General features: G+C 43.4%; 1 long non-coding RNA gene across 1 annotated transcript; it reads left to right on the top strand.

The window, feature by feature from the left end:
• Window positions 1-453: 453 nt before the first annotated feature.
• LOC146821835 (uncharacterized) lies at window positions 454-20,604 on the top strand. The gene is made up of 3 exons (XR_014963200.1): window positions 454-611; window positions 15,197-15,273; window positions 18,070-20,604. It is a non-coding gene; the product is annotated as an uncharacterized LOC146821835 (long non-coding RNA).
• Window positions 20,605-20,953: the final 349 nt, after the last annotated feature.

Genomic DNA, 20,953 nt, shown 5'->3' with positions numbered 1-20,953 from the left:
CTGTTCTTTGCACAGGATTATGCCAGGACCACTGCAAATCGTCGCAAGGCCTTCCTAGACATGAGACCTGACCTTCGCTCCATTGGTGCCAGATATGGGCTCTTTCATCCTTGTCTATTTAAGGTCACTCATAATAATAAGACTACAACATATGAGGATCCTGCGCGACTTCGAAGCTTCCTGAATTCCTGCGGTCAAGCTGATATGGAGCTGTCTGGTCCCTCTTCTCACCCACCATGACTTTTTTCTGTAGTTGCAGTTTGATTCCCCAATTTACTATGCTTCAATGCTTTCATTTTTACAGGTTCTTCAGATTGTATGTTCTCTCGATAGGATTATATCTTTTATTTTAGCTTCCGATATTGTTGTTCTGGTTCCTCAGCTGGTCATATGTTTGTTTTTTATCTTCATTGTATTTGATTGCCTAACTTTGTTCTTTTTCTCCCTTCACAGATCATTGTTTTGCGTTCCGTTTTGTTTTCTCTGGTTGGACGTCTCCTTCACCCCGAATGCCTTGCTTCTCCCAGTTGGCCCTACCTCCCTCCCCTCGTCTCTACGTATGTCTTCGCTTGTTCCCAGTTCCTGATTGTATTTTTCCCATGCTACCCCCCGTAAGTACTCTTCATTCCTTATTTACCATGTTTCTCTTTGTTCTATATTTTCTTAACTTACCCTTTCCCCCGATGCTCTCAGATTTATTGGTGTCATTACCTTTTCCATGGTTCTCTTCCTCCTCTCTTTCTTCACTCTTTTTTCTCCCCATTGTATATTGGATCTCTTGCTTGTGTTTATCTCTCTTTACTTATCTTTCTCTCCCTTGGCCCTTACTTACCATTATCTCTGAGAATTGCTGTGTCTTCTTATCATTCTTATTATTTTCTTGGCTTTTTCCTATTTACATGGCTTCTCTGGTCCCTCTCTCATTTTTTCTTTTGCTCATGTTTCATCATGTTTGTTCTCACCTCATCCTCTCTTTTTCTTGTGCCCTTTCTCGGTCCGAGGCTTTTCCTCACTGTCCTATTCTCCATTTGGTCCATTCTTCGATTAACCCTTAATGTCAGTTCGAATTGTTTCCTGGAATGTTAAAGGTCTGCATTCTCCTATCAAGAGACAAAAAATTCTCTCTCATTTAGCCAAATTAAATGTAGACATTGCCTTTTTACAAGAAACCCATTTCTCTGATGCTGAAGCTGCTAAACTTAAAAGAGGATGGGTGGGTGCTGTATTTTCATCTCCGGGTGATGGTAAGAGAAACGGTGTGGTTGTACTAGTTCGCAAATCCCTTGCTCATTTGCTCTTGGTTTCTGAATCAGATCCCGAAGGTAGATGGTTGTATGTCAAACTTTCCTCGAAGGGTGTCCCTCTTTCCCTACTTAATGTTTATGCCCCCACTGGTGGTGATCCTGTCTTTTGGCGCGCAATGGCCTCCCGCATCACTGAATATATTGATGATAATTTTATCTTAGCAGGTGACTGTAACTTACCCTTTGATCCTTTTTTAGACAGAAAATCCAAGGCATCTTTTGTCCCTAATAAGTCCCACAAGCTCTTTGCTCAAGCGATATCCCAACATAAACTCATTGATGCTTGGCGTCTTTGTAACCCTACTTCTAAAGAATTCACCTTCTACTCCCCGACCCATCATTCGCAATCGCGTATTGACTATATTTTTCTTTCCCATCACATGTCCCAATCCCTCTCCCATGCTGACATCGGTCCCATCTTATTTTCTGATCATGCCCCCGTTTTGATTAACATTGACATTTTACCCAAGTCCACTGGACCAAAGAGATGGCGCTTTAACAATGCCTTACTCCTCGATCCCAAATTCTCCACCTCCTTTGTTGATTTCACTACAGAATTTTTCAACATTAATGACACACCCACCATGCCCAACCATGTTATCTGGGACGCCTATAAAGCAGCAGCCAGGGGCTTTATTATCAGCTTTGTGGCTAGTAAACGTAAGAATGCTCGTAAACGCACTAGTGACCTCCTTTTTACGATTAAAAAATTAGAGCATTCTTTCTATACTTCCCATTCGCAAGAAAGTTTGACTGCTCTCATTGATGCCAAGTTGCAATTTAACAAACAATCCACTGAGGATGCTTCATTGTATTTGTTGAAATCCAGTTCAAAATTCTATGGGGGTAAAAATAAAGCGGGGAAGGTTTTAGCCAACTATCTAAAAGTCAAGCAAAACAAACTGAATATTGAATCTGTCTACGATGTTAATTCTGTTTTAAAGCATACAGATGTTGATATTTTAGAGCAATTCTCCCAGTTTTATTCCAAACTCTACTCTTCTGAAACGCACCCCACTGTTCACTCTCTTGCTACTTTTTTTGCCAGCATTCAACCACCTTCCAATTTCCCTGTTGATCTATCTGCCCTTGAATCACCAATCTCTAGCGATGAATTACTTACCGCACTTCAGTCACTCAAGAAAGACAAGGCCCCTGGCCCAGATGGATTCACAGTTGAATTTTATTTGCATTTTTCTAAACTGTTATTGCCCAGGCTACATTCCCTTATTGACTCCTTCATATTAAGTGGCTCTTCTTCAGGTACATTCTCAGACGCTCACATTTGTGTTATACCCAAAGAAGGAAAAGATACCCAGCATTGTAAGAATTACAGACCAATTTCTTTGGTTAACATTGATTATAAATTATATGCCAAATCTCTCGCCATAAGACTAGACCCTTTTCTTCCCGAACTGCTAGGCCCTGAACAATCTGGTTTCGTTAAGGGTCGCTTCATCACAGAGAACACCAGACTTTTGTTTAATGTCCTTTCCAAATCTCCACAGTTCCAAGACTCACTAGCAGCCATTGCCCTAGACGCGGAAAAAGCGTTTGATAGGGTGGAGTGGACTTTCTTTTTCTCCGCCCTTAAATGGTATGGGTTCGGTCCGCATTTCATTTCTTTTATCTCCTTCCTTTATTCCAGCCCTAGAGCGGCGGTTTGCGCCAATGGTCTAGTCTCCTCTTTTTTCAATCTAGGCAGAGGTGTTCGTCAGGGTTGCCCTCTCTCCCCCTTTCTTTTCAATCTGGCCTTGGAACCCTTTCTCTCAAAACTTCGTCAAAACCCTAACTTACATGGTTTCCAAATTTCCCAAACTAATATTAAACTTGCTGCCTACGCGGACGATATTCTATTATTCATGTCTAATCCCGCCACTTCTATCCCCGCGTTCCTAGCTGAAGTTCACGATTACTCTCAGATCTCAGGATATAAGCTAAATAATGACAAGTGTGAGATTTTACCCCTTACTAAGTTCACTTTTAAACCGGATTTTATGGCGTCCAAATTTACTTGGAGCCCCTCACACATCAAATACCTTGGTCTGCACATTACCCCCTCCCTTTCCGACACTGTTTCGTTATGCCTTAATAAGTGCATCCAGAAATTATCCGACCTCACTTCCAGATGGCACCCACTGTACCTTTCCTGGTGGAGCCGTCTTGACACGATTAAAATGATGCTCTCCCCATTAGTCCTTTACACCATTTCCAACATTCCAATTCCTATCCCTGCTAAGTTTTTTAAGAAAATCAACACTATTCTCTCTTCCTTTCTTTGGTCCGGCAAAAAAGCACGTATGTCCTTGCTCAGACTGCAACTCCCCAAGTCTGAGGGTGGAGTTAACTTTCCGAATTTTCCCGCTTACCACAAGTCATTCCTTTTGCGGCAAGCTTCCCATTGGTTGCAAGACCCTGATAAGCCGTCCCCCTTATGGGTTGTCATTGAACGCCTTTCTTTATCCCCTTTTACTTTTGCTGAATACCTTTCATTTTCTCGTAAGCCCCACTTCTCCTCCATTCCCATTCACAAGTTTACAGCCAAATTGCTTCTTTCCACCTCTCCAGGTCCCCCCTCCTCTGTGGCAGAGTTTCTCAATTCCACTATTTGGCACAATAACAGTATATCCATCAATCGTAAGCCCTTTTATTGGAAAACTTGGAGACAGAGGGGTTTGATCTGGGTATCTCAACTCTTTTCTAATTCTGATTTCTTATCCTTCTCTGTTCTTAGCCAAAACTTCCATCTCCCTCCTTCTTTTGCTAGCAAATATCTTATGCTTAAAAATGCAGTTATGTCCACTTATGCTCTTCTCTCTAACCCCCTCATGCATCCTCACCCTCCCAATCCTACCTCACAGCTTCATTCCTTCCTGCGTACCCACCCTACAGCCTCCTCATTATATCACTCATTTCATACGATCCTCACACCTAGACCAAAATCCAAAGTTGAGGAACAGTGGGAATCTGATCTTGCCACCTCTTGGCCCACCTCTCTTTGGGACAAATTATGGACCAAACTTCGCAAGACATCTAGAGCTGCCTCTCTCACACAAACCCTTTTCTTTATTTACAACAGGCTTCTCTTTTCTCCCCAGGTGTTGAATAAGAGGTTTTCTTCTACCCCGGAACTCTGTTGGTCCTGTTCGACTCCTAAGGCCACTCTTTTTCACATGCTTTTTTCTTGCACTCTTACGCATAACTTTTGGACACTAGTTTGGGCCCAAATCAATGCCATATTCCGCACTACATCCCCCTTCTCTTATGTCAATATTTTTTTAGGGAGCCTCTCTCCTTGCTGGGATGACACTGATCTTAATACGCAGATTGTTGATTTGTTGTTAGCTGTTGCATTCCAGCAAATCACCGTCAATTGGAAAAACTTTGCGAATATTTCTTTCAAAGCATGGTGGTACAATGTTTGTCACAATCACAGGCTAGATACTGTCTTCGTATACCCCCTTAGCTTAGCTGCTAAACGGCATGATTTATGGCTTCCTGTAACCTTGTACCTAGATACCTGTGCTAAACGCTCCTCTCATGTGTCACCTATTCAGCAAGAGGTCTCCAAACCTCCTTGATTGACATGGCTTTTCATTTGCATTACTCTTTTTATATAAGCTACTATATTGCTCATTATTATCAGCACTGTCTTTTGTTATTTAGCCTCAAATCTTTGTTATCCTATGATTAATTGTATATTTTCATCACCATGTTTTACTCTTCTCTTATATTGAAGATATGTTTGTATTTTTTCTTATGTATTGACACCTTTACTTATCCAATAAAAATCTTTTGAACTGAAAAAAAAAAGATCCTGACAGACAGCTAAGAAGAGATTTTATCAAGAAATATTGCAGTACAAATCTTCTCCCCTTAGGATTTGTCAGAGGCAGTAACCAATACCAAAAAGATTCCCTACAAACATAACTTGTGACATTGCATCTAACAAAATACCTCTCTGTACTGTAGGCTTTAACATAGAGTAATACATATCTACACATAAATACCTATTGATTTTAGCATATGCTTTTCACATGACTGGCCTACCGCCTTTATCATAACTTTTTATTATAAATAACCAGGCATATAACCTCAAACATCAGGTATACTATAATAAAAGTTCAAATATGTACAGAATACAGTTGTCAAAACAATAAAAAAAAATCTCTACTAATGAAGCCTAATAAGGAATACTAAAAGTGCATACTGTCTATCCCTATGGCCTGTTCAGGTGGGTCACCAACCCCAAAACACTTGACAACTACAGTAATCTGTGAGATTCCATAAAACAAAATACCTGTTTACAGGCTTTAGCACAGTAGCGGTCCGTGGAGGGAGTTCCGTGGGGCGGTGAGGCGGGGCAGGGGAGGGGCAGAGTGGGGGAATGTAAACACCGGAATATGGATGAACTGAGGTAAGTACACATTTAAATAATTAAAACGAATTTCGTTGCACGCGCTGCATCGCATTTTGCGATGCAGCACGCTCAAAGGAATTCGTTTTATTTATTTAAATGTGTACTTACCTCCGTTCATCCATATACCGGTGTTTACATTGCCCTACCCTGCCCCTCCCCCGCCCCGCCTCACCGCCCCACGGAACTCCCTCCACGGACCGCTACTGCTTTAGCACAGTGTAATAACAACCCACCCTTAAAAGCCTCCTGTCTTTAACACATGCTTTTCACAATAAGTAATTAAGGCATACTGATTTGGTCATAACTTTTCACTATAAACAGATGAACCTAAGGAATCTGGCAGAACCTTTCCCAGAGAGCCAATGAGACCTCTAGCCTTTACCATTGGGCGGTCACCAAAACCAACTCAAGTCCATTGTACTGAGTGTAAGCGTTCCACAAGGCAGTCACCTGGCAGACAGTCATAACAGTATGAATGTATACAAAATTACAGCTGGCAGAGCAAAATGCCATCTCCCCTAAAAGAGCCTCAAAAGGATGGTTGGAGTGTATACCTTCTATCCCCACAATCTTTTCAGGTGTACGATCAAAACACTAAACCACTCGCCTACTACGGTAATCTGTGAAATTCCAGGCGACAGAGTACCTGTTTACAGGTTTAGCACAGTGTATGTACAATCCATACTTTAAAAGCCTATTGTCTTTAACAAATAAGTTTCACAATAAGTAGGTCATGCCTAGTGGCTTTGCCTTAATGTTTCATAATAAACAAATTTAACCTATGAAATCTGGCATGTCTTTTCCCAGTGAACCGATTTACCTTTAACAATGGTTTTACACTTTACCAGTGGCGGTTCCTTTCAATGGGCATAAGGGCGGCGCCACCTTTGTTTTTTGGCCCGTTTGTTTTTGTTATGCCAATAATAATAATATACTATTCACTCTTGGATAACAAAAGAAAAATGCAGAGCTCCTTCTGTCCAGCAGCAACAGATTCTGGCTGAGGGCTGCGCAGGTGCACAAAGGCGCCTGTACCCGCCTTCAGAGAGAGGTGTTCAGGGCTGGAGAAATTCCATCCGTGGCCTCGGGCCCTGTCACACCTCCGTGCCTCCCCTATCCGTGGCCTCGGGCCCTGTCACACCCCCGTGCCTCCCCTATCCGTGGCCTCGGGCCCTGTCACACCCCCGTGCCTCCCCTATCCGTGGCCTCGGGCCCTGTCACACCCCCGTGCCTCCCCTATATGTGACGTACTCAGGCGTCACCGATTAAGGCCTGCAGTGTCCATGGGTACACGTCAATCAGCCTGTCACCCCACCCTTTCCCAACTTGACACAGAGCTGGGAAAGGGTGGGGTGAACAAGCAGAGTAGCCTGGTAAATGCAATCTTCTGCGCAGGTGCGAGGTTTCAGTGTCCCTCAGCGCCGGAAGCAGAGAAGAGTGGCTGGCCAAACTGGACACGTGCAGGAAAAGAAGGAAGCAAATGAAAACTTGTTAAATGTTATCTGTGTATCGGGGAGAGTGTCTGTGGGTGAGAGAGTGGAGTGTGCCTGTGAGATAGAACATCTGTATGCGTGATCATATATGTGCGCGTGAGTGAGTTAGAGTCTGTCACAGGGTCAAATTTAAGTAAATATGTGTAATGTATGGTGATAAATGTTGGCGCCAATACTTGGTCAGAGTAAAAATTACAGGTTTTTTCACTTGGTCACTGAGAACATCCAAACAGAAATGTTCTTCCATTTTGTGTTAACTAAAGACTGTTACCGTCAGGCCAACTGATAATGTATGTCTGTCTTTACCTCTGTGAACTTGTTGAACTTACTGTAATATTGTGGGCCTTGGGGGGGGGGCCTAGGTGCAGTCACAAACACACGGGACACTCAGTATGGTGCTAGGGTGATCCTGGAGTCAATCCCCGCCCAGAGCCCTGGGCACTTTATTAGATACATCACGTGGTCTCCGCAGGGGCGAGACCATTCGGCCTGTCCCCCGTGACGGGGGTCTCAGTTACTAACACTCCCCTGCTTACAGCGATAGGTGTGGGCTAGCCCACGTCCTATCGCGACATTACATTCCTCCCCAACCCAATAACAACAAAACACAAACTGAATAACTTTTCCCCAACAGTCACTTCTAGTCCTCCGTGACCAGCCCTCTCGGCAGTCTCTCATGGCCCGGGTCACTAGCTCCAACCCCATGTTCAATAAACTGAAACAGTCTTACTTGTTCTGCGGCTCCCGGCCACCCGTCCGGGCTGCGACTCGACCTCCAGTCGCCGACTAGCCACTGGTGACGTAGTCTCTGTACTTCTGGGATGGCTGGGGGCACGGACGGAGATGGTACCTGCTCTGGCTGTCCCTTGGCTCTCGGGTCGGCGGCAGCGGCTCCTGCAGGCAGGGTGACAGGAGGCCGGGGCTTGGTGACTCTTGGCCTGTCGCGCTGGTTCCGGGGTCTGCTGGCAGGCTGCCGGGTGTAGCTCTCTGGACTGGCGTGCTGGAAGGCGTGGCCTGTTCCGTGGGGAGAATCTTCTTGAACAACGACACATTCCTGGTGACGATCTCCGGACCCTTCCCTGGACACATACACTTTGGCTGTGAGGCAGGCTTCGCCATGGGACAGCTCTGGTTGAAATACTCCGCATATCCTGAGAGGGGTACGGGTCCCAAAAGCGTACACCTGGACATTGGTGTGGCGGAGGGCCGGCTGATCGGGCAGCTGTCTGTACGCGCTGAGCGCCATGAGATTGATCGTGGCTCCGGTGTCGATTAGCGCTGCCACTGGGTGCCCTTTCACTTTTACTGTGCACATGGGTGCGGATTGTGGATCGTCCGACAGGGCATGCAACATGTGCACTACGTGTACCGTTGCGGCTTCATCGTCATCCATGTCGCTGCTCGACGACTCCTCGACGGGTCCTGCTTCTAGAGTGCGTACTGGTTTTGCTGGGCCGTGCCCTCGCCGGGCTGGTTTCGAGCGGCACACCTTGGAGAAATGGTTGACCTTGCCGCAGGCACTGCACGTCTTCCCTTGTGCTGGACACGCACCGTCATGTGGGAGTGGGCCTCCGCACCACCCGCAGAGGCGAGGTTTCGGACTCTGCCCGGACTCCTGAGCTGGTGCTTTCCTGTGCTTTGGCCGTTGGCTGCGGGCGTTGGACTGGACGGCGCACACTGGCTCTTCCTTGACCGTCGGCGGGGCTTTCAGTTCCATGTGAGCGGCTCTCGCCTTTGAAAGCTCCTTCGAGCGCCCCAGGGTCAAGATATCACGCATCGGCATGTTGTGTTCTTCTAGCACCCGCTCACGCAGCTTGGACGAGGCGCACCCTTGGATGAACTGCGCGCGCACTTCATCCTCTTCGTCGGGGAGGGTGCACGTGCTGGCTAACTCCCGCAACCTGGCGTAGAACACATCAACAGATTCTTCTGGGAGTTGCTTTGCTTGCCGAAGGAGGAAGCGCTCGTAATCCGGGTTCGCATAAGGCTCAAAGTGCGCCGTGATTGCATCCCGCAGCGTAGCGTAGGTCTTCTGGGGTCCAACTTCGTGGACTGTCTTTGCGATCTTGTGGATACCTTTACCGCCCAAATGAAGCAGCATGGACCGTTGGCGCCGTTCTTTGATCTCCGCGGCTTCGAAGAAGGTTTCCAGGCGCTCAATCCACTCTTTCCACCTCACCGACTGAGACGGCGGCGGGCCAGACACTTCAAAAGGCTCCACGGGAGGGACAGTGGTCATCGCGGCCTTGGAGTGCAGCAACTACTTCGCAGGATGGCGGCAGCGCAGAGCCAACAACGGCGAGTCCTTGCGGGAAGCGGGCGAGGTGGCGACTGGGGCCACCGCGGTGCACCGTGGCAAGGTAGGGGCACCCACAACAGTCACAGGGGCTCTCCACGACGAGCGTGCGTGAGGGCACGGAAAGGCCGCAGCGGGCAGGTGCTGACAGTCCCCAGGCGAGGCTGGACCTCTAGCAGGCGTGCTGTGGCGCGTGGGCAGGGGCGCGAGGTGCGCAGACGCTGCACGTGGTGCAGGTGCCAGGTCCTAGGCAGGCGAGGCAGGCAGAGAGGGCGGGTGCGGTACCGCAGGCGGCCACCAGGGGGCAGCAGAGGGCACGCGCACACTCACCGCGACTTCCGGGACACCACGGGACAACGAAGCTCAGTCCCGGTCCAGGCGGCAGCAGAGAAGGCCTGGCAGGTGACGAGGGCGTAGCGAGGCCGCCACGCGACGCTCCGGCAGCAGGGGCGGAGCGTGGAGCACCCAGAGCAGCAGGCGAGGTCCCGGGCGAAGGCCGGCACTGCGATGGAGGCAGCGCACGGACAGAGGGTGCACGGCAGGTGAGAGTCACCACCGTCGTCGCCAGTGTAATATTGTGGGCCTTGGGGGGGGGGCCTAGGTGCAGTCACAAACACACGGGACACTCAGTATGGTGCTAGGGTGATCCTGGAGTCAATCCCCGCCCAGAGCCCTGGGCACTTTATTAGATACATCACGTGGTCTCCGCAGGGGCGAGACCATTCGGCCTGTCCCCCGTGACGGGGGTCTCAGTTACTAACACTCCCCTGCTTACAGCGATAGGTGTGGGCTAGCCCACGTCCTATCGCGACATTACACTTACTTTGTGCGTCTTAAGTTTCCTGATCATATGGTGAGTCTTTTATAATCAGTGTTAGGAAGTCTAGTTTTTTCAAACCAACGTATTTTATGTATACTTTGGATACTTCATAAATCTATAGATATCATACCAGACAGGCTGTTTTTTGCATAATCTTAAGGTGTTTTTTCGAAATAATTAGGTGAGTTAAGTATCCTGTTCGCGTCATGAGGTCATCAAGGCCCTGACACAGGAGTGTGCATGAATCTTGCCATACAAACCGGTCAATCCTTGCTTCACGTTTGGTTAAAAAAGTAGCAAGGGCTTCTACATAAGAGGCTGCAAAAATAATATGACCATTTTCACATGATTACCCGATCAATGAAACCTAACGAAAGCAGTAACTCCTCATTCTCATCTAGTAAGGTTTTTATATCTGTTGATAGTTATGAGCTAGACAGTCATCGAGGTTTGCCAGTACTGTCATTTTCCAATAGCAAAGTTTCTCAGCCATCTATTTAGGAGCCTCTATATGTATAGTTTGTATGCAAAAATGAAAGAGTGAGTATGAAGGGTTGTTTTAATAATCCAAAATTACCAGACATATCAAACTGCAAATTAAGCTAAACATGAATGTTATTGGATCAACCTCTCTCCGCTCCGAATTCCAACTTGGTTACCAGTTGAGCAAGAACTCCTTCAGCCCATTATCCTCACCACTATAATCTTGGCTACTTCTCTTGTCCAAATAGTTCTGTGTTTTCTGCACACGTTATATTACTCCTCTTTTTCTCAATAATAAATATGTATGGGTATTGTACCTAAAAAACACAACGCACGACCCCATCTTACCTCCCTATAACATCCTGTTTTTTGTAAGCTGTGTCCAATTGGACACAAACAGCATCCCTCTCTATGTGGAGCCCCTCCCACTAGAATCAAAATGTTCTATCTAAGGTCATATGTTAGTCTTTGGATATAAAACACATTTGGCATACTGTAAATAGACTGATTTTTCTGAAACTACCCACAGCACCAATCTCATAGATGAGGACACATGTGTAGCTTGTTCATGTGGTGGAGATTACATGGTTGCAGTTGCCCCATGTCTTTGCTACATGACCTATTGGTTTTTCGAGCAAAAGGCGCAGATTGTGATAGTAAGTACACACTCACGTAATTATAACAGTATTCACCGGATACAACACAATGAATAAACTTTTGACGTGTGCATATGTTTAATTATCAGTTTATTAACATTCTGATTTACTGGGCACCACATGTTCTTCATGGCACCAGGAAGGTACTGATGATGACCACACTCTGAGTGAGAGGGGCCCCACCAGGGTTACAGATGCAAAGATGGGCACATAAGTCAAAATCCATTCTCTTCAGCTTTGTTTGGTCTGAAACACCCAGCGGAAGGGTGTTCTTTTCAGGTCTGCCAAACGTTCTGGATAGCTCTACTGTTTTGAAAAGTGAGGGATAGCTGTGCTGACAGTGGCAGTGAAAGGTAATGCAGCTGTCTGTGACAGGTGACTGATAGCCCTGCTGTCTGCAGTGAAGGAGGAGCACATCAGCTAAGCACGGGACGGCTCTGCCGTTGCTGCCAGGTGGAAATTTGGTCCATTGCGCCTGTCCCTGAGTGTGTGTGGGACTGAGTGAGTCAGAATAAGTGAGACTGAGTGAGTCAGAATGAGTGCAATTGAGTGAGTCAGAAGGAATGAGACTAAGTGGGTCAGAGTGAGTTGGACTGAGTAGGTCAGAGTGAGACTAAGTGATGTGGAATTAGTCAGAGTAAGTACAAGTATGAATTAGAGTAAGTTAATGGGACTGACTGAGAATGAGCAAGAGAGAAAGACTGACTGCAAATGAGTGCTAGTGAGCCTCTAGCCCCCGAACCATTAGAGCAGATGTGCAGCTTGGTTACTGGAATTCGAGCCAAATATTATGGCCCACCACTTTTAAAGGCCAACAGCCACCACTGCACTTTACCCAACACCTGCCTTTCTAAGTGCATATAAACTAGCAAGCATCATGCATAAAGATAGAAAATTACAAACATGTACAAAAATACAGCTTGCAAAACAATATAGAACCCATCTCAACAGGGCCTAACAAGGATCATGATGGTGAAAACTCCCAGGGTTTGTCAAAGTGGGTGGCCAACACCTAGACCCTTGGCTACTACGGTAATCTATGAGATTACATAAAACAAAATACCTGTCTAAAGCCTGTAACACAATGTGATAACAACCAGCAGTTAAAGACTTATTAACTTTAACATATGCTTTTTACAATTTATAAAGTAGATCAACTGCCTTTGTCATAATGTTTCATAATAAGCCAACCAGACCTATGGCAACAGACATAAAAATGTTAGTGCTCCAGTCAGGCTTATAGCTTGTCTCCATATTCAACTCAGATCTATAGTTTGGAGCCTAAGCTTATCTGCAAAGCAACCATCAGACACACAGTCATAAAAATATAAAATTACATACAAAGTAAAATGGCTAAGCAAAATACTATCTCTCCTAAAAAAAGGGCTAACAAGGATTCTCACAGAGCAAATCTTTTATATCCATGGTTTGTTATACAATTCCAACAAATTCAGTAGGACTGTGTATTTAGAGCTAAACAACTTCATAATACAGAGACTGCGTATTCTTATATTATCAGTGAATGTTGGTCTGTTTGGCTAGCTCGCAGTAATACATCTAACCTCCTAACCTTACAGACTTATAGATGTTGTTGGTAACCTCGAACATGACCACTCGGATTCTCATGGAAATCGTGGAAACAGATCTATCCCTTTCGTTTGTCACTTTTACATGCCCAAGTTGTCACAAAGAAAAGATACCAAAATAAATGTTCAAATGTTTATTGAAAAGCTCTAACCTTAGTAAATAACATATTAACTGCAATTATTAGAAAGATGAGACACATCATTGGTACAAGCATTATTAGAATGGTGAAAAACAGAAACATTCACCCATGTTAATTGAACATAATATTGCTAAGGTTACTATTATCTATCGCTAGCATCACTATACTAAACGTAGCATATCGGGGGTACCCTTCTGCCAGACCTGTTGGAATGATCTAACCCCATACCTGGTACAATGTGTCAGGAAGCCAACCTTGGTGCATTAACGAATGCACCCAGTCTTGGGTGTGCAGGCCTGCACACCTCTCTCGCACAGCTATCTTCCTTCTAAGGATGAAGGACAGGGACAGCAGAACTGCATCTCAGCCACAGTTTACAGGTAGACTCCATGATAACTCCAGCAGAAGTGAACCGCTCATCCATTTTAGCCTGGACACTGCTTAAATAATGAAACAGCAATCTTATCATACTATGTTAGGGGTGCAGAACAGTGTGTTTAATTAGTCTGGAGAAGAAGAGTCATTTCCTACGAGCACAGAAAAATAAAACAAAGTATCATGTTCTCAAATGTGTGACCCTTGAACTAATTGTGCAGACTGCAGGGTGGCAATGTCTAACAGAAATAAAAGTGTGCATGGCACATTCTCGATTTAGGAAAAACGTGCAAATCCCCATGCTAAGTTAAAAATGAAAAGATAAAATGGAGAATAAATGTAACCTCTATAACAGGTTTGTCACACTGGCTAACCAACACCAAAACCACTGCCTACTACGGCAATCTCTAAAATCCTATGCAACAAAATACTTCTTTGAAGGCTTGAATATAGAGTAATAACAATCAACACTTACGTGCCCATCAACTTTAACATATGCTTTTCACTTGGTTTTGAAACTTTGTATTGTTTTAGCAGAACCACCTGCTTCAGCATTAGTTTTTTTTATCCCTGCAGGCGGCTGCTTTGGAGTTGCTTGTTTGTATCCTTTTGTTTCAGAGGAAGCTCTATTTTAAACTGTTAATTCATTCAGCCCATTATCCTCACCACTATAATCTTGGCTACTTCTCTTGTCCAAATAGTTCTGTGTTTTCTGCACACGTTATATTACTCCTCTTTTTCTCAATAATAAATATGTATGGGTATTGTACCTAAAAAACACAACGCACGACCCCATCTTACCTCCCTATAACATCCTTTTTTTTTCTAAGCTGTGTCCAATTGGACACAAACAGCATCCCTCTCTATGTAGAGCACCTCCCACTAGAATCAAAATGTTCTATCTAAGGTCATATGTTAGTCTTTGGATATAAAACACATTTGGCATACTGTAAATAGACTGATTTTTCTGAAACTACCCACAGCACCAATCTCATAGATGAGGACATGTTAATTTGCAGCATGTGTATCCTAAGTGAAGTGGGGTCAGTGCTGCTGGGCCCTTTTATATTGTTTTTATTTAAAAGCCTGTATTTGTAGATATAAATCTTTTTTTTTCCTAACACAATGTGGTAGCAAGTGTTCTGCTAAAACAATACAAAGTATTTAAAACAAATGGAAGGCAAACACTGCAGAACACAGATAAGCTCCTCAGTAAGCATACATTCTAAGTACAATGTTCTAATATAAAAAATTCAAAGCACATAGATTGAACTTGCAAGCAGCAAAGAAAGGAGAAGTTTGTTAGGGGTCCCACCTTTCTATAGTGATGGTTGTATTTCTTTTAAGTTAATGTTTCTCGATTGAGAATGCAAGATAGTGGGAAATGCAGAGTTTCCTTAAAAGTTCTGTGTAAATAAAGCAAATAAAGCAGGAAAAGATATTACATAATGGAGCGTCCTGTCTTGTAATAAAATTGGTTGAAGAAAAGATGGTTGGTTTCCAATACATTTTGAAGAAATTAATCAACATTAAGTGCCTCCTGTTTTTTGTTCTGTGCAGTTCAATCCTACTTTAACAACAACAAAACATGCTTCATTAAGTCGCATTTTCTTCCCATGACAGACAGAGACATTCCTAAAATGCAGACAGAAAATCCTTTGCAGTGTGTCCCATCTGGAGCATAATGGAGTCACGGACAAGTGAGTTAGCCTTGAGATCAGCAGACTGCACTTTGTGAAAATATTCTTTTCTGTCTAGAAGGATTTAAGGGATAAGATTAAAGCATCTTGAATATGCACAAAGAACCTTTCACTTTTGTTAACTACAGTTGATTTAGGACAGATAATTGCTGTGATCTATTGTGGTAAGGAATGTTAAGTATTTTGGTCCACAATGGCTACCTGCCCTATCACAGTAAATAATAATTACATCGAAGAGGGCTACATACTAGGGTTTCAGTGAGCCATTGAAGACTTGACAAAAGGCGCTCATTAACAGGGCACCATAATGTAAACAATTTTTTTTTCACCAATTGTTTGTACACACCTTTATTTATTTTAACGTATTTGAACAGCCTGATGAGAGTTGGCCCTCATCTAATGCCTTAACTTCCTCATTACAATGCTGATATGTTGAGAGCTGTGCTGTGGGCTCGTGGCAGCTTCAATCCTCTGAGGACACAGCAACATAACATGGGGCAAAAACTAAAAAGATTTGAAACACAAGATATTCCTAAATGTCTCCAGCTCTAGGATAAAAAAAAGCCAATTGCCCACTGTGAGGGCATTAACAGCAGTTAGCACTCTGCCAACAGTGTTATGTACTATTAATCTCCTAGCCCAATTCTGAAGGTAAGGGATCACACACATACCTCAAGACCACTTCCTTCCTTCATTTCCTCTCTTTAGCCTTCTATAGTGCTGTGGAGTTGAGAGAAAGCGTACAGGATTTGGTGATGTTGTGTTTAGTCTTCCCTCATCTTACCTAGTTGACCAGGGTCTGACGCATGTCACTATGTTGGTACTCAAGCAACCTTGTGGCAGTGTTTAGTGTTGGTAGTTTTGCTAGGAAACCCACTACTGCTGCCCTGTGGGCCCTCCGCATGCACTTGGGCTGAGAAGCGGAGCAGTGGGCATGAACTGGCTGTGGTAGTCCATGAGAGACACCACACAGGCAGTGCAGCTTTCCCAATGTTCTGACCCTAGAAACTCTGTAGTATGTCTGTGCCTTGTGGCAGTAGCCATATTTCTTTGTTTCCGCTGAAAATAGTAACAGAAGTGAGCCCAAATCTCCAAGAAGAGTATAATTCAGCATTCTATCGTTGGTCCTCAGATTCTTGGCCAAAGTGTATTTTCAGGTACCTTACTGTAGTCTCGATAAGCAAGGAGAGTGAAAATACAGGCATGCCCCTGAGTGAAATGCTTTTACAGGCTCAATAGAGGTGGAAGGAAAGGAAAGACAGGAAGCATTAACAGACGAACAGCCAGCTGGTGTGTTATATGGCGCGAGGCGCAGGGCCGCGCGCTACGCCTCGTCTTGTGCAGCAACGGGCATACACACTGGCCTGCTCACGCATGCGTTAGCAACATTTGTGTTTGCTGCTGCCTGGCATGAGGCCGCTATTGATAGTGTTGTGGCTCCTGTGTTATAACAAAATAAGAGGGGGAGTAGCCCAAACATGGACGCTGGTGGAAGCAGTGACCAGTGGGGCTTCAAGCAGACGCCTTTTGAAATGCCAGTAAGGCCACACACATCCCTGAGGAGAAGCCCACACTGTGGACAATCATGGCTTTGTTTATTGTTTGACAGCCTTGCAAATGAGATAGGCTGCACGGACACAGAATATCCTGCCCAATGGCAAAGGCGTAGTCAGTGTGCCATATGCCATAGCGCAAGGAACAAGGTGTGCCCCATGGCCGCTGTTTTAGCTCTGAAATACAGCCATAATCAGGGTTCAGTGAGCCCTTAAGGCATCTGGACCCTGGTGAAACTGCAACTGCTGCACAAATGGAAGATATGTCCCTGCCCAAAGGTGCAGGTACAATGTTATGTCAGAAGTGAAAACAGGTCAGAGAGCCAAAACAAAGTCAGAAAATCGGTTGAAGAATGAATGTTTCATTTAAGACCACATTGAAGGCCTGCAGGAGCTACAGAAGGCGATTTCCTAATACCCTCTGGCTTGTTCTACATTAAGAGTCACAGCTTAGGAAGACTCTTAAACTGACTTTTCTGTGTCTTCCTTAATCTCTCTGATTACCTGGTTGTCTTATGTTGAGACTTTTGAGGTTTTCTTATTTCTTTTTAGCACCAAGATACCCTTTTGGGTGAATGGTTGCACTTTATACTGGCTTTAAAAGATTGTTGTATGGTAATGTGAAGTATTACAAGTAGATAGCATGAGAATGGATGTGTATTTGTGTGGAAGCAAATAACTGTAAAATATTATTGGTGTTGGTTAAAAGGTCAGGTGAACTGTTAAGTCAGACCTGAAATTCCATGTAGGTTAAAGACTTCCCTCCTCCCATCTGTGCTACTGTCAGAGAAAAACACCATCAATTATCTAGTTATCTAAGACAATTTAATAGCATGTGTGTGCCCTTGAAATGTCAACCTCAGGCAGTGGGAAAAATAAACAAAATGATCATAGATGTGTGGAGGGCAAGCATTTTTGTGGAAGCACACAGCTTCTGCCCAATCAAAACATATACTCCCGGCTCCCAACATGAGTGTAGAGCCATAGCCCCTCACCCAGTGTTCTCACATTATTGTCTGGTGACAGCTGTGCTGTCAATCAAAACCATAAAAATCCTAACCTACCCTGTCACATAAACCATTGTTTTAGCACTCAAGGTGAAACACCAATTTGTTTTTCAATCAATAGATTTAATAAAAATGTTATTTTCAAGTCATGAGGGACCATGGTGTTCTGAATTGTTTCTTCTTTAACATGACTCGAGTTTAATTTTCTAAGTAAAACTGTTATGTATTTTTTTCAGAGGCAGATGTGACTACAGGTTCCAAAATTCACGACTGAGGATTTTAAGGGGCATAGCTCAGTGCTGAAAACTGATGTGTTTCAAGAGAAAGAATACATGTTATGATTTAACAGAGGGCAGACGGTGGGAGCTCCTTTAATCACAGCTAAATGAATTGTTAATAACTCAATGATTCCTGATTAGGAATGCATCCTGAGAGTAAAGTCATTGTTCCAGAGCCAATGGGAGGCCCTTTATTTCATATATCGAAGCTCCCGGTTTCTCTAAATATGACTCTTGTGTCAGACTGTTTGCCTGGCGCAGCGACTGGAATATCCCTGTGTGGAAAACATGACTTGTCTTCATGTTTGTAGAGTTTGACATGTAGCTGTCACAAAATCTTATATTGATAAAAGGAAAAAAAGCTTTAAGAAGCACTACTGAGAGTGGGGCTTTGGCTCGGCTCACACGTTGATCTTCCTCTCTACTGGATTTGATTGGGCAGATGGGTGCTTCGGCTGAAAAAGAGTGCTGGTATCGCACGGATAATGCTCAATACAGAAGGCGTGGGTTAGTCAAGGTTACAAGCAAATGATCAACGCAGCCTAATTGATTCATTGGGAACAGTTATGTCAGATACCATATGACTGATCTGTTTCTTAAGGAAAGGAAATCAGGAATGAAACAGGAAGGGCTTTAGTACATATATTACATTTTTAAGTCTGGCCATAGTAAGTGATTGGTGTCTACAGAAGGAAGGTAATGGCCATGTCAAATGCACACTTTGGGTCTGTCTAAACTGTTTAATCTCACTGAACAAAGACCACTTGGTCATGCTTATGTTATTGGTAATCTCAATATGCTTACCCTTTTTTATTATTAAATTTAGTAACGAAAGTAGTAGGCCTCTCATTTTACATTGATATTACGACTGATGGAGTTTGTAAACCTAACCTTTTTGATTATGAAAAGCCTTAACGTTTTTCAATAGACCAACATAGGACCATTGTTTTTAGGATTAGAGCCTGCTTGTGCACGAATTGTCTCATGGTACCTGACAGATAATCAGAGCAGACTATGTTTACAGGGTCAGTTACTCTGTGTGATATTTCTATAGGGCATGTGATTTGCTCCCTGGTTGATCTGCAAGGCCCCCACTGGAGGTGTTGAAATCTGTAATTCTACCTGAAATCTTATACATATTTTTTATTTTGATGATTGAATTTGTGTGTACATTTCAAAAGTTTTTTGTTTCAATGAAAAAGATGACTGCCTGGACATTGATGTATGGATAGAAAGAAGTTGCATATTGTGAATTCACTGACAAATGCAATATGAAGGTAGTTGCCTACTCTGACAAATATAATAGGAAAAGGTTTAACAACATGAAATCTAACATCTTCAATACGAAGGGATTTTACATTGTGAACTCTCTGACAACGGGCATTACATTGTGAACTCTGACAAATCTAATAGAAGGTAGTTTTATATACCAAACTCTCTCAAATACAATAGGAAGGGTTATATATTTTTACTATCTGACAAATACAGTCAGTAGCAAATTGACATTGTCAACTCTCTGGCAAATGCAACATGAAGGGATTTATAATACAAATGCCCTTTTTGGGTCTGGCACCAGAATGTGCTTGATATAGCAGATAGAGATTTGAGGTTGGTGTGGCTGTGTACTTTGAGCCTTCCTGAAATGTTGGATGGTTCTCTCTAGGCAGAAACTTCATAGTTATGTTTATTTATTTTCAAGTTAAATCCTTACGTTTTACTTTATTGATTATTAAATGTGGTGACAAAAGTAGTACTGTCTCATTTTACATTTTTATTGACCTGACAAAACCAGGAGGCTTAGCATTTTTGATTGTGAAATGCTTTATATTTTCTATTAGGCACATATAGCAGTATTGCTGTTGTTTAGGATTAATACCTATTGGTAAATAAATTGCCATATAATACCTAACAGGTAATGGGAGAAGACTACATTTACTGAGTTAGTTGCACCCCTTTGAAATTTAGTTAACATATGCAATTTACAGTCTGGTTAGTCAGGTTCTTAAAAGGGGTCAACAGATTCCAATTTGTGATTCCACTAGAAATCTTGTAAATATTTGTCTTTTATAGTATAGTGTATAGTATAGTGTTTAGTTGTATATGTAGTACTTTTTTGGGGGTGTACATTTCTGAGTTTATAGCTCACTATAGCCTTGGTCTGCTCTGCCTAAATACCCTGAAAGTCATGTTTTACAATGTGAACTCGTTAACAAATGCACTAGGAAGGAGGTTTACATGGTGAACTATTTGATAAATGCAAGAGGAAAGGGTTTTACATCAAGAACTTTACGACAACTATAATAGGAAGAGCTTCCCATTGTAAACGCCTTGACAAATATATAAGGAGAAGCTATTCATTATTTAACTCTAAGAGACCTCCTTAAACAGATGTGTAATTTAGGCTGTGCTCAAGAGGTCTCAATTTCATTGTGTACATTTGTAATGTTATGTGTAGTATTTTGTTGTGTGTGGAATAAAGTACTTTTCCTTTTTAAAGTAATGAGTTGTCATTTATTACTATAAATTATTCAGTTTATGTAGTTCTTAAATGTTTTTTTTAATCTTTTCTGTTTCTTTAATGCATTCTTTTGGCATTATGTTTTGAAACTATGCTGTTTATACTTAATTTCTGATACAACAAAGTGGCAGTAACACAGACTTTCCCCTTAAACTTCAGGGATGTCGAGCTTGGGTAGCATGTCTGATAACTAAAAACCTTTTGAAATTGAATGCAGATAAAAAAGATCTTTTGGTTCTAGGAAATCATCATTAGACATGGACCTTCATTTGTCAGTCACTGGCTCATGGCCCACTGATCTTACCTTTTGTCTGTCTGCATGTC

This window comes from Triturus cristatus, chromosome 6, assembly GCF_964204655.1.
Source record: "Triturus cristatus chromosome 6, aTriCri1.1, whole genome shotgun sequence".
Classification (NCBI taxonomy): domain Eukaryota; kingdom Metazoa; phylum Chordata; class Amphibia; order Caudata; family Salamandridae; genus Triturus; species Triturus cristatus.
The sequence above is the reverse complement of the archived record's forward strand: the minus strand, read 5'-3'. Positions and strand labels throughout refer to the sequence as shown.